Source organism: Spinacia oleracea, chromosome 5 (assembly GCF_020520425.1).
Source record: "Spinacia oleracea cultivar Varoflay chromosome 5, BTI_SOV_V1, whole genome shotgun sequence".
In the NCBI taxonomy this organism is placed as follows: Eukaryota; Viridiplantae; Streptophyta; class Magnoliopsida; order Caryophyllales; family Amaranthaceae; genus Spinacia; species Spinacia oleracea.
This window is the reverse complement of record NC_079491.1, coordinates 83,446,462-83,460,655: the sequence shown is the minus strand read 5'-3', so window position 1 is coordinate 83,460,655 and position 14,194 is coordinate 83,446,462.

Here is a 14,194-nt window from a genome sequence, read left to right as displayed (position 1 = left end):
ATTCACTCATGTAATCCTGTATGAACCCTTCTATAAGTCAACCTACTTAGGACACCTCGGATTGTACACAGTAGGACTCGGATTTTAAATAATTTTCAAATGATTTTCAAAGACTTCCTCGAACACAATAAAGTGTCGTTGGTTTAAGCTAAGTATGCGTTTATCTCAATGTTGCAAGTGAGTCAAAAGATTTCTAAATACGATTATGGGTAAAGAAAGGCACCTAGCTTTTGGTCAAGGCACACTTCAACATGTGACTACCTTGACCATGGCAATGTCGCACAATACGACATTTACAAGAGAAGTAGCAAAATCACTACTCGAACATACCTCGCACTAAACGAGTCTGGTTCAAACTATTCATGATCCGTGTCACCATGAATGCATAAAAACGTATGCAAAGCATTATAGCACCAAGCCAATCCCGTAGCTACAATTGGGGGCTTGAGAAAAACACTCTAAAAATGCTCGAAATGACGATTTTATCGCAAATTCTCGACGCTAATGCTATACATACATCATAGGGGCACAACCCTAAGCTTTAATCGTGTAAAACGAACCTTAGAATGGCTACAACCCCTCCCAAATTCTAAAGCACTACTTAGAATATATAAAGTCACCCCACTAACAAGGGTAACCGAAAATCGCGAGTCACCAAAACTCCGATCAAGCTACTGCACATAACGCTCGCCCTACAAGCGCCCGTTACACAGTCTACCTCGTTCCAAAGCAAAAGCGAAAAAAAAAAATCAACAAAATATACCAGAAATCAATTTCAACGCCCAGAGCTGGGCGCCGATATCTTTAACGCCCCAGTCTGGGCGCTGAATCTTTCTGCTAGCCAAGTTTTGCCCAGATACAAAAATAAGAAAGAAACACCTATGAATCATGGCATCGAACAAAGTAATAAGCCGTGCAAACCCACGCAGAAGGTGCTACACTTGTTCGAGCACCTGAACGATTCAGCACGATGAAGTACTCCAAATAATGATATCCCAACACTTGGAGGAATGTTCTAAGACACGCCGTTAAGCCACACAAGCCTGCGTTGCACCATAATCCCACAGTACAAGTTTAAAAAAGGGTAAGGCACATTGCACTAATGCAAGCACGACCAAGAGTAAGAGGCAAAGACTACTTATCGCCCAAATGCAAGCCACACGACTTCTACATTAAGGATTAAAGGTAGCAAAACATTACCTACCACGGAAGGGATAGCTCGCACCTACACGAGCGAAACCCCAAGGCATCTTTCTCGAAAGAACCTACAAAATCGTACGCCAAAAGGAAGCATCCCAACATGCATACTTGGGGGCTCCAAGCTACGAAACAACCATAACAAAATAAAAAAATCTCGAAGCAAATGTTTGAACAATCGAAAGGGCACGATGTTTGAGCCCACTTCATGAATGGACCTGACCCCTATCAAGCTTCTAAGCAAACTATTCAAAATCAGTCATTGCTCAAAAAAAAATGATTCAAGCAAACTGATTAATGGACCGCACACAACGGCCATTCTATGAACGCTCGTTCGCACATACATATCATCATTCACGAACACGTTCAAAAAATATAAGAGCGATCAAAGTCTTACGTCTCAAGGTATGTTCCTCGGGCCATATAGACTCGCCTAACTATTGCAATAACTGTACGCCTTAAGAGCAACAGTTCCTTAAAATAATTGCCCCAAAGCGACAAGCACCGTAGTCCACCAATCGGCTACGGCTTCTCAAGAAAATCATCACGTTCTAAAAACAAAGAAAAAACAACAGAAAAGAGAATACATAGAACTTCCAAGTGAAATAAACGAATGAACAAGAGGCCAACTGTGTCATCAAAAGACCAGCCCAAACAACACTTTCAACGCCCCACCTGGGCATGAATTATTTCAACGCCCAGGCCTGGGCGCCGAAAATGAACCCAGGCTCAAAAGGCCCTAACTTCTATTTGGCCCTACCATATTCATTCGGCTTGAAAATTGCCGATTTCTTCACTGAAAGTCGCACCTCACGGCTTTGTTAAGAGTAGCACACCACTATAAAGATCACCCGCACTTACGAGCACGATCCCAAACGCGATCAAGGACATTACAAATGCTTATCCCCAAGGAACCTTTTTGACAAGAAATGACCATCAAGCACGAATGCTTGGGGGCTCGAAAGAAAATATATTATGCAAAGTTAAAAACAATATTCCCAGACTACACTGAACGAAGTCCCGTGTTTGGATGTCTCAAAAAATAAAACCGGTTTACGACCTCAAGACAAAGGTCGCCGTTGATACTTATACATAGTCCCCTTATCAAGGACCCAGGTAGTGGCAAAATTGAGCCGTAAAGACTAGCTCAAAACCATGAAAGATGATGACCACGAGACAATGGTCCGTCTAAGCACGTTGTCAACCCACGTTCAGGTTACAACTAAATTCGAGCACCCCTCGAAAGAATTCGCTCTTGCAAGAAGGAATAAAAAGAAATTCTCAAAAGAAATCACAAAGAACCGAAGAAATAGGAACTTGCCCATCTTCAGTCAGGCAAGAATCGCGTCACAAACCGCGCGAGTTCCCAAATCAAAAAGAAAACGAATTCAGGGACGTCCACCCTCAGCGGACAGGGCTCGCCCACCCTCAGCGGGCGAGGTATGCGTCACTAGCCGCGCAGGTCCTCAGTTTTCGAAAAATAAAGTCTTCAAATTTAAAATAGGCTCGCCATGTTCAGCCGGCGGGGTCTACGGCGCAAACCACGTAGGTCCTTATTTTCAAAAAAAGCAAAATAAATTTCAAAATAGATTCGTCCACTTCTATCGGACGGGGTGTCCACCCTTAGCGGACAAGGTTCGCCATCTTCAGCTGGCGGGGTCTACGTCACAAACCGCGTAGGTTCTTATTTTCAAAATTTCAAAAACAGATTCGTCCACTTCTATCGGACGGGGTGTCCACCCTTAGCGGACAGGCTCGCCATCTTCAGCCGACGGGGTCTGCGCCATTAAACCGCGCAGGTCCTTAGTCGCTGCAGCGATAACTTTTGCTTGATTTTCCTTCGTTTTACGTCCTATAAAAACAAGGGTGCTGGATTTTCCTTCGTTTTACGTCCTATAAAAACAAGGGTGCTGGATTTTCCTTCGTTTTACGTCCTATAAAAACAAGGGGGTTTTCTCGTTTAGCTAGCCCTGAAAATGAGAATCTTTTAAAAAAAAACGTTCTTTACCTCGTGATTGGGCTTGGCCAGGCCCAATTACACTTTATAGCTTTGATTTCGAAAAACTCTGTAGCTACTCCCAATGACAAAGTGAGGGAGTTTCTACGCACCTTTAGATTCTTCCAATGACAAAGTGAGAAAGTTTCTATACTATCAGTTGACAAATCCCAATGACACTTGAGGGATATATTGACACTTCAAGTGATGACCCTTAAGTCAAATGTTATCACTCGGGGGCTCGTGAGACCCTCGCAAAACAGGTCACAATACACCGTGGCTTGTGTGACGCACTCCGTCGAATACTTTGACCATCGTCTTACTCCAAGACTCAGTCAAAGTGGGGGCTAACTGTAGACACCTACTTTTGTCCCCATTCCCGCAAGGGAAAGGTTCGATGATGAAGACGTAAAAACTCCACTTGACAACGCATCTCCTATAAAATAAAAGAATCTCGATTCCCCATTTCATTTCACCCGAAACCTGCTATTTATGGAAACCTGCTAAAAATAGTAACTGCCGTAAAAGGTAGCTTCTAAAAGTGGCAAATCATAAAAGATAGAAACCTGTCAGAATTAGGTGTTGCATTCCAACATAAATCCTAAATGAGATAGAAAACTGCGAGAATCCTATTTCTAATATGATTCGGAAATAAGAGTTACGTATTAATTGAAATCCTAACGAGCCTAGAGTTCGTAACGGGCCCGGATGCATTCCGTCACAAAATTGATACGCGCTAAAAGACTCGAATTAATCTCAAAATCTACGGATTTCAGGAATCCGAATCTGACTAAAGAAAACAGCCCAGACCCTATTTTCAACGCCTGGCTCTGGGCGCCGAAGGGCCTAGGCGCTGAAAATACCTGGGTACGTGTTTTTCCCTAATTCTTTGTGGATTAGAACTCTGCAATTCTATCTTTCCACGAACTCTTCCCTATAAATAGGCCCCTAAATTCGACGTGAAAAGACAACAACAACACATAATTATATTCTGAGTATTGACTCCAACCCTTAGCCTAAGCCTCTCGCTGCGAAATTGTTCACGCGTTCTGTCGCAATCGATCCATAAATCGAACAGAACGTATCCTGTCCCATAATTGAGATTCGTTAAATAAAAAGGAGAAATAGCAAAGTCAAAGTGGTTAGTTTTCTGAGAACCGTGACGCACCTCTCAAGGGTGCGTCGTAATGTGTCCCTTTTCGATGATTTAACTGCTTTCCTCGCCCTTTTTATGAACTGTTAAACTAACCTAATCTGATTGTTCTATCACGCCTAACAAATATAATATTTTTGGGAAATCGGATTATCATGCTAGGTCCCTCAATGCTATTTAAATCAGATAATCACGATCGAATTAGTATTATATGTTGCATATTGCTAAAATCAACTCAGATTAGTCTAATAGTTAACGCATGTCCCTTCAATTATTTATGCTGAACTAGTAAGGATATCCTGCCTCTAGAGTTATCAACGAGCGAAGTACTCCTCTCGGTAGTTACAGACCCCCGAACCCTCAATCTCTACCTTGCGGGTGTATATTGAGAGATCCCCACACCAGGGATCACAAGGGAACCTATGGCCTTCGTGGTCAAACATAATTGCACTCCCTTTATGTCACGATAACCGGGTTTTGTCAGTTTTTCTCATTGTCGTTAAAAACTGAATGGCGACTCCTATATTACTAGTCAATTCGGTGTATACTCACAGGAAATCCAATTACACTTGATTGAATAAAAAGAATCGTCACACCCACGAGGGACGAGGTCATGCATTAGCCTCGCGCTTTTTCGACCCCCTCACAAGAGGCAAAGACTACTTATCACCCAAATTCAAAATGCAAGCCCCACGACTCCTGCATTAAGGATTAAAGGTAGCGAAATGTTACCTACCATGGAAGGGATAGCTCGCACCTACACGAGCGGAACCCCAAGGCATATTTCTCGAAAGAACCTACAAAAATCGTTCCGCAAAAGGAAGCATCCCAACATGCATACTTGGGGGCTCCAAGCTACGAAACAACCATGGCAAAATAAAAAACATCTCGAAGCAAATGTTTGAACAATCGAAAGGGCACGATGTTTGAGCCCACTTCATGAATGGGCCTGAACCCTATCAAACTTCTAAGCAAACTATTCAAAATCAGTCATTGCTCAAAAAAAAATGATTCAAGCAAACTGATTAATGGACCTCACACAACGGCCATTCTATGAACGCTCGTTCGCACATACATATCATCATTCTAAGTATCGAACATTCACGAACGCGTTCAAAAGGAAAAATATACAACAACAAGAGCTGTCAAAGTCTTACGTCTCAAGGTATGTTCCTCGGGCCATATAGACTCGCCTAACTATTGCAATAACTGTACGCCTTAAGAGCAACAGTTCCTTAAAATAATCGCCCCAAAGAGACAAGCACCGTAGTCCACCAATCGGCTATGGCTTCTCGGGAAAATCATCACGTTCTAAAAATAAAGAAAAACAAAAGAGAAGAGAATACATAGAATTTCCAAGTGAAATGAACGAATGAACAAGAGGCCAACTGTGTCATCAAAAGACCAGCCCAAACAACATTTTCAACGCCCCACCTGGGCGTGAGTTATTTCTAACGCCCAGGCCTGGGCGCTGAAAATGAACCCAGACCCAAAAAACAGCTCTGACTTCTATAGGTCCCTGCCATATTCCATTTGACTTGAAAATTGCCGATTTCTTTACTGAAAGTCACACCTCACGGCTTTGTTAAGAGTAGCACACCACTACAAGGGTCGCTCGCACTTACGAGCACAATCCCAAACACGATCAAGGACATTACAGAATGCGTATCCCCAAGGAACATATTTGACAAAAAATGACCGTCAAGCACGAGTGCTTGGGGGCTCGAAGGAAAATATATATTATGCAAAGTTAAAACAATATTCCCAGACTACGCTGTACGAACTCCCGTGTTTGGATGTCTCAAAAAATAAAACCGGTTTACGACCTCAAGACAAAGGTCGCCGTTGATACTTATACATAGTCCCCTAATCAAGGACCCAAGTAGTGGCAAAATTGAGCCGTAAAGACTAGCTCAAAACCATGAAAGATGATGACCACGAGACAATGGTCCGTCTAAGCACGTTGTCAACCCACATTCAGGTTGCAACTAAATCCGAGCATCCCTCGAAAGAAAAAAAATTCTTCAAAAAAACAAAAACAGGCTCGCCCACCTTCAGCGGGCGGGATCTGCGTCACTAACCGCGCAGGTCCTTAGTTTTCGAAAAATAAAATCTTCAAATTCAAAATAGGCTCGCCATCTTTAGCCGGCGGGGTCTACGTCACAAACCGCGTAGGTCCTTATTTTCAAAAAAAACAAACAAACTTCAAAACAGATTCGTCCACTTCTTTCAGACGGGGCGTCCACCCTTAGCGGACAGGCTCGCCATCTTTAACCGGCGGGGTCTGCGCCACTAACCGCGCAGGTCCTTAGTCGCTGCAGCAATAACTTTTTCTGGTTTTCCCGATTTCCAAAAATTAAAGGATTGGTTTTCCGTTTTTTCCAAAAAAGAACGATGTGAGTAGTTTTCCTTTTTTCCAAAAATTAAAGGATTGGTTTTCCGTTTTTCCAAAAAAGAACGATGTGAGTAGTTTTCCTATTTTCCAAAAATTAAAGGACTGGTTTTCCGTTTTTCTAAAAAAGGCGATGTGAATGGTTTTCCCTTTTTTCAAAAATTAAAGGATTGGTTTTCCGTTTTTTCCAAAAAAAAAGCGATGTGAGTAGTTTTCCTTTTTTCCAAAAATTAAAGGATTGGTTTTCCGTTTTTTCCAAAAAAGAACGATGTGCTGGATTTTCCTTCGTTTTACGTCCCATAAAAACAAGGGGGTTTTCTCGTTTAGCTAACCTTGAAAATGAGAATCTTTAAAAACATTTTTACCTCGTGATTGGGTTTGGCCAGGCCCAATTACACTTTATAGCTTTGATTTCGAAAAACATCTTTAGCTACTCCCAATGACAAAGTGAGCGAGTTTCTACGCCTCTTTAGATACTTCCAATGACAAAGTGAGGGAGTTTCTATACTATCCGTTGACAAATCCCAATGACACGTGAGGGATATGTCGACACTTCAAGTGATGACCCTTAAGTCAAATGTTATCACTCGGGGGCTCGTGAGACCCTCGCAAAACGAGTCACATACACTATGGCTTGTGTGACGCACTCCGTCCATTACTTTAACCATTGTGTCCTACTTTTGTCCCCATTCCCGAAAGGGAAGGTTCGATGATGAGAACATAAATCTTCACTTGGCAACGCATCTCCTATAAAATAACGAATCTCAATCACCTTTTCATTTCACCCGAACCTGCTATTTATGGAAACCTGCTAAAAATAGTAACTACCGTAATGGGTAGCTGTTAAAAGTGGCAAGTCATAAAAGATAGAAACCTATCAGAATTAGGTGTTGCACTCCAACATAAATCCTAAATGAGATAGAAATTGCGAGAGAATCCTATTCCTAATATGATTCGAAAATAAGGGTTACGTATTAATTTAAATCCTAACGAGCCTAGAGTTCGTAACGGGCCCAGACGCATCCCGTCATAAAATTAATACGCACTAAAAGACTCGATTAAGTCTCAGACACTCCGGATTCTAAGAGTCCGAATCTGAAAAAGAAACGGCCCAGACCCTATTTTCAACGCCTGGCTCTGGGCGCCAAAATCTTCAGCGCCCAGCCTTGGGCGCTGAAATTACCTGGGACGTGTTCTTTCCTAATTCCTCGTGGGTTAGAGTTCTACAATTCTATCTTTCCACGAACTCTTTTCTATAAATATAGCCCCAAGTTCGACGTGAAAAGGACACAATTCATATTCTGAGTATTGACTCCAACCCCTAACCCTAAGCCTCACGCTGCAAAATTGATCCCGCGTTCTATCGCAATCTATCCAAAAATCAAACAGAACGTATCCTGTCCCATAATTTGAGATTCGTTAAATAAAAGGAGAAATAGCAAAGTCAAAGTGGTTAGTTTTCTGAGAACCGTGACGCACCTCTCAAGGGTGCGTCGTAATGTGTCCCTTCGCATGATTTAATTGCTTTCCTCGCCCTTTTATAAACTGTTAAACTAATTAAATCTGATTGTTCTATCACGCCTAATAAAGATAATATTTTGGGAAATTGGATTATCATGCTAGGTCCCTTAAAACAATCTAAATCAGATAATCGCGATCGATCTAGTATTATGTGTTGCATATTGTTAAAATCAACTCAGATTAGTTTAATAGTTAATGCATGTCCCTTCAATTATTTATGCTGAGCTAGTAAGGATATCCTGCTTCTGGAGTTATCGACGAGCGAGTACTCCTCTCGGTAGTTACAGTCCCCCGAACCCTCAATCTCTACCTTGCGGGTGTATGTTGAGAGATCCCCACACCAGGGATCACAAGGGAACCTATGGCCGTCGTGGTCAAACATAATTGCACTCCCTTTATGTCACGATAACCGGGTTTTGTCAGTTTTTCTCATTGTCGTTAAAAACTGAATGACGACTCCTATATTACTAGTCAATTGGGTGTAAACTCACAGGAAATCCAATTACACTTGATTTGACAAAAAGAAACGTCACACCCACGAGGGACGAGGTCACGCATTAGCCTCGCGCTTTTTCGACCCCCTCACAGACATTCATTTTCACTTTCACACTCAACCTACATGCAATTAAACTTCTGAAAAACCTTTCAAATTTTTGCAAATCCGAAACAAATTATTTGCAATTCTTCTATTTTCACTCTAAAAAATTCGCCAATTCTTCTATCTGGTTACAAAAACTTGAACTCTGACAATTGAAAATGGGGAAATCGAAAAGAGGAGAAGAAGTTGATGCGACATGTTCTATAAAGTAAGAATTCAACTTCACTTTTTTTTTCTTCTGAATTTCAGGTGAATTTTAAATTTTAGTGAATTTTTCATGAATTTTAATTTTCGATAAATTTTCATTTGAAGCGATGATGTTCCTTTGACGACGACTTTGAAGGATATTAGAAACGAAAAGAGGAAGGACAAACAAATTACACCAACAATTGATGCAGATTTGTTGGGAACTATCAACAAAGAAAGTTCAGTAACTGAAAAAGAAGATCTAGGTTCATTTACATCTGATGTTTGTTCTTTTGGTTTGCCATAATGTTCTAATTACAATAACGAAACCGACTATATTTCTTGACGAATTTAAAAGTAGATCTACATTTATGTTTTTTTTAAATGTATTTTAAGTCACTGAATCATACACTTAAAAGAACAATGGTACAGAGTTAAAAGAACAATGAATGTTGACTCAAAAGAACATTGGCTATTAAAATTTAAAAAATAATCAATGTAGACGTAACACAGATCTATGTTCTTTTATTTATTTAGTGTCTGTTCTTTTCATTTGCCTTACTATTTGACGAACTTAAAACTAGATCTGGAATTTTGTTCTTATCTAATGAATTTGATCTATGTTCTTTTTTAAAATGTATTTTATTTAACTGTCTGATAAAAACTTAAAAGAACAATCCGTGCAAATTAAAAGAACAACTAATGAAGACTCAAAAGAACAGTAGCATTAAAAATTAAAAAAACTATCAACGTTGACTTAAAAGAACAATCCATTCTAGAGTAAAAGAACAGTCCATGTAGACTAAAAAGAACACTAGGCATTAAAAGAACAATCAGTGAAGAATTAAAAGATCAATCAGTGTAGATTTGATGAGATTGTGTTCTTTTTACTTATTGTTAAATGTATTTTAAAGAATAAAAAGAAAAACCTATAACGACTAAAAGAACAAACCATGTATATTTAAATGACAAACATAAAAGTGTTAGCACACAGTAAAAGAACACTTATTAAAAAGAACATAAGAAAAGGAACATATAAGCGTACCTTGATCAACAACATCAACATAAATCTTCAGAAATTGATCACAATCCTCTTGAATTTCATGCTCTGCTCCGAATTTTTTTCTACGAAAATTATCAAAATTGTATTTGTTACTCTCATTGATTTACTTATTCTCAAAAAACTAGAATAATACAGCGAAAAGTTAGAGAGAGAACAAAGTAGAAATCGCATTTCACACTTTCTCTGTCTTAAATTCTCTCCTATATTGAGAGAAAATAAAACCTCTCATCTTTCTCTCTCTAAAATGTGTTGCTAAAATTATGAAATGATGAATTATTCAGATTATGGAGGACAAACATTATTTATATAGTATCTGAAAAAATAGAACTGTGTTGCTAAAAGTGTGCAGGATGAGAACTGTGCACTTGTTTTTTTGTAGTTTTTTTCATAAAATGTGTTTTTTTTTTATAATAGTCTTTCCATACAAAGGAAAGCATTGCAAGAGCAAAAGAAGATGGTGCAAGAACTACAAAGAAAACTGATAGAACAGGAAAAGAAGCTGGAAATGATAGAACATAAAAAGATGGCTGAGAAAGAAAAGGAAGATAAAGAACAAAAAAATACAATCGAAGGTCGTGAGAAGCAGGAAGAACCTGAAAAGGATGAGGATTAGGATGAGGTAAGAGTTCCTGAAGAGCAGGAAGAACCTGAGAGGAAAGATGAAGTAGATGGAACAAACACGGAAACAGTTGCCGTGTTAGAAAATGAAAAAAAGAAAGATGGACAAGAAGCTGGCGAGGAACCTCAAAAATCAAAGGGGAAATTTAAGAAAACAGTACCAAACAGAAAAAGAACAAGGTAACTTTATCATAAAAAATGGCGTTCTTTTTATTTTTCTCTAATGTTCTTTTGGTTACCACTAATGTTCTTTTCTTTTGGTCAACAGAGGTCAAATGCTGAAGGAAAAAGAGGTGAAGCAAGAATTGGATGATGCACACAGGAAGAAGAACATGTTTCCTGCTGAAAAGTTCAAGAAGTTGAAGTAGAATTGCTCCAATTGCTAAGAAGGGGAGATGAGGTACTTTAAAAAAGACCACCGCAACTAAGGTAAACTTCAAATTCCCCTATTTGTATTTACCTCAAATGTTATTTTATAATAGGGATAATTATTATGTTTTATATATAGAAATGTTCTTTTTTTCTGTTTGTTGTACTTTACACCCACATTTATGTTCTTTTTTCATTTATAGAGGTGGCAAAAGAAAACAGTTAGCAGTTCAGTCTGATTATGAAGATGAAGAAGCTGAAGAAGAAGGTGAAGAAGAAGAGGAAAGTGCACCTGTAATGAAGAAGGGAAAAAGAGTAGTTGAGAAGGTAAAAGAATATCTCTTTTTATTTGTTCTTTTTCTTCCTTATGATGTTCTTTTACACACTGACTAATGTTCTTTTTTTTTATTTCTTTTTTTATAATAAAGATAATTGTTGTGTTTTATATAAAGAATGTTTTTTTTTTTTTTTTTTTTTTTTCCTGTCTGTTGATCTTTACACTATCATTTATGTTCTTTTTTCATTCAGAGGGGTAGCAAAAATAATCAGGTAGTTGTGAGGGAAGTTTATGAAGACGAAGAAGATGAAGAAGAAGGTGAAGAAGAAGAGGAAAGTCAACCTGAAATGAAGAAGGGGAAAAGAGTAATTGAGAAGGTAAATGAATTTCTCTATTTATTTATTCTTTTTATTCGTTATAATGTTCTTTTACACCCTGAAAAATGTTCTTTTATGTTTGTTCTTTTTTCCAGAGAGGTACAAAAGGTAAACAAATTGTTGTTGGTGATGAGATCATGGAGGATGTGGATGTTAAGAAAGAAAATGCTTTGGCTGTTGCCAAACCAAAGGATGAAGAGAGGAAACTGAATCTAAGGCAAACTCCACAATTGATGATGCGATTCTGGAGAGGAATTGCATCTAATGAAGAAGCTGATGTAAGAAAACAACAAGCCATCACGGAGTTAGACTTTGGATCTCTTCTGCAACTTGACATCCCACAAAACGAAAATCCATTCCCGTACTAGTTGGTTAAGAATTTCAACTCGTCTGGCCGGACCTTGAATCTAGGAAAATCTTCTCTGGATATTACCATAGAGGATGTATACCTGGTATACGGTATACCTATTGGAGGAGCTCCGGTGGTGGAAGGACTGATGAACATGATCCAGAAATCATGAGGGTTTTTGTTGAATTTTGGGCGTACTAGAAAGTGAGGTCTGGGTGTCCAAAATTGAAATCAATGATTGAAAAACTGATCAAAGATGAGACTCCAGTTGATGATAACTTGAAAAGATCTTTCCTAGTGGTTGCAGTTAACACCTGCATTAAATCCACTACCAATATAGCGGTATAAATCAAAATTCTTTTTTTTCTAATTAATGTTCTTTTGTTTGCGTTTTATGTTCTTTTGTGGCTCATTAATATTTTTATTGTTCTTTTATTTGTTAGTTGAATTCCATGTTCTTTCATTGTCTGTCACAGTTCTTTTATCTCTGTATGATATTCCTTTCTTTCCATTGAATGTCCTATTGTTGTACTTTCCTTTATTTGGATTTTAGTTGTGTTCTTTTCATTTGTATTCAATGTTCTTTTCCTCGTTTTCATTGTTCTTTTCTCTAACTTTAATGTTCCTTTCTTTTCTTTTGAATATTCTATTTTCTTATTCTATTAAAAACATAATTAATGTTCTTTTCTTTTATATTTTTCTGTTTCAAAAGCTAAACTTCAGATTCCTAGCAAGCACTGTTGACTTGGAGCAAGTGAGGAATCTGAATTTGTGCCAGTATGCCTACACCAGCCTTGTTGGGGCAGCTAAGTACTGGAATGGGGACCGTAGCAGATGGTTTGCTGGTCCACTACCATTTTTAATGGTAAATTTCAATCCTTAAGCTAGCATTTCCCTCTTTTGTATATTACTTTTATCTTCCTTTTTCATCTAACTAACAAAAAAGTATGTTGTTTTTGTTAAATTAGGTATGTTATTTCGATCGGGTGCAGATCATAGAAGAGTACCCTCCAAGGAACTTCCCCCTAATTTCTTGCTGGACAAGAAATATAATAAGCAGCAGGGTACGCAATGACAATGCTATAGGCTTCGAACATGGAGTGATTCTTGACCGAATTCAAGGTCCACCTGAGCTGCAACAGTACAGGGACGAGATCGAGCTGCTCAGACAGCAACAAGCACTCAATCAACAACAACCACCACAACTTCTTCTTCAACTACCACAACAACCAGCAGCAAACCAACAACCACAGTCATTGCAACAACCACATCAACAACAACAACACCAAGAGAAACAACCACAGCAGCAACAACAACAGCAACACCAACAGCAACACCAACAGCAACACCAACAACCCTGGTTCATAAATGATGTGCTTGGATCACATCAAGGTGCACCAGTGACTCAACTTGGCGATTATAAGGATATGCCACAGAAAGAGGCACACCCCAGTGAGGAAGCAAAAGTCCCTTCTACAATTGAGGTAAAAATTAAATACACTTAACACAACAATTGCATATTTTTTTCAACGTTTTTGTTCTAATGTTCTTTTTCATACCACGAATGTTCTTTTACATCCTCAATATGTTCTCTTTTTCTTCCTCAATATGTTCTTTTTCTTTCTGTGTTTATGTTCTTTTTATCAAAAAGTAGTTCTTTACATTCTTCAACATGTTCTTTTGTTAATTTATTCATGTTATTTAAGCATGTTCTTTTTTCTTTAAAGATCTTCTTTCTTTCATGCAACTAGTTTTTTACATTCTTGAACATGTTCTTTTATAAGTTTAAGCATGTTACTTAAACATGTTCTTTTATTTCTTTAAACAAGTTCTCTCGATCTTTAAGAATGTTTTTTTAACTCTTGATGCATGTTCTTTCAACACCCTCTCTTGTTCTTTTTTTCATTCGGATGTTCTTTTTAGTCATTCGGTCCTTAAATGATGTTCTTTATTTTTGTTATTGTTAAACAGGAATTCCATGCTGAATTCACTAAAACCACTATTGAACTCAGTAGTGTCATGAACAAGTTCAACGACTTATTTTCGTTGTCCAGAAAGTTCTTTGACACTACTATTGATGTCAAAAAAAGTCTGCCAT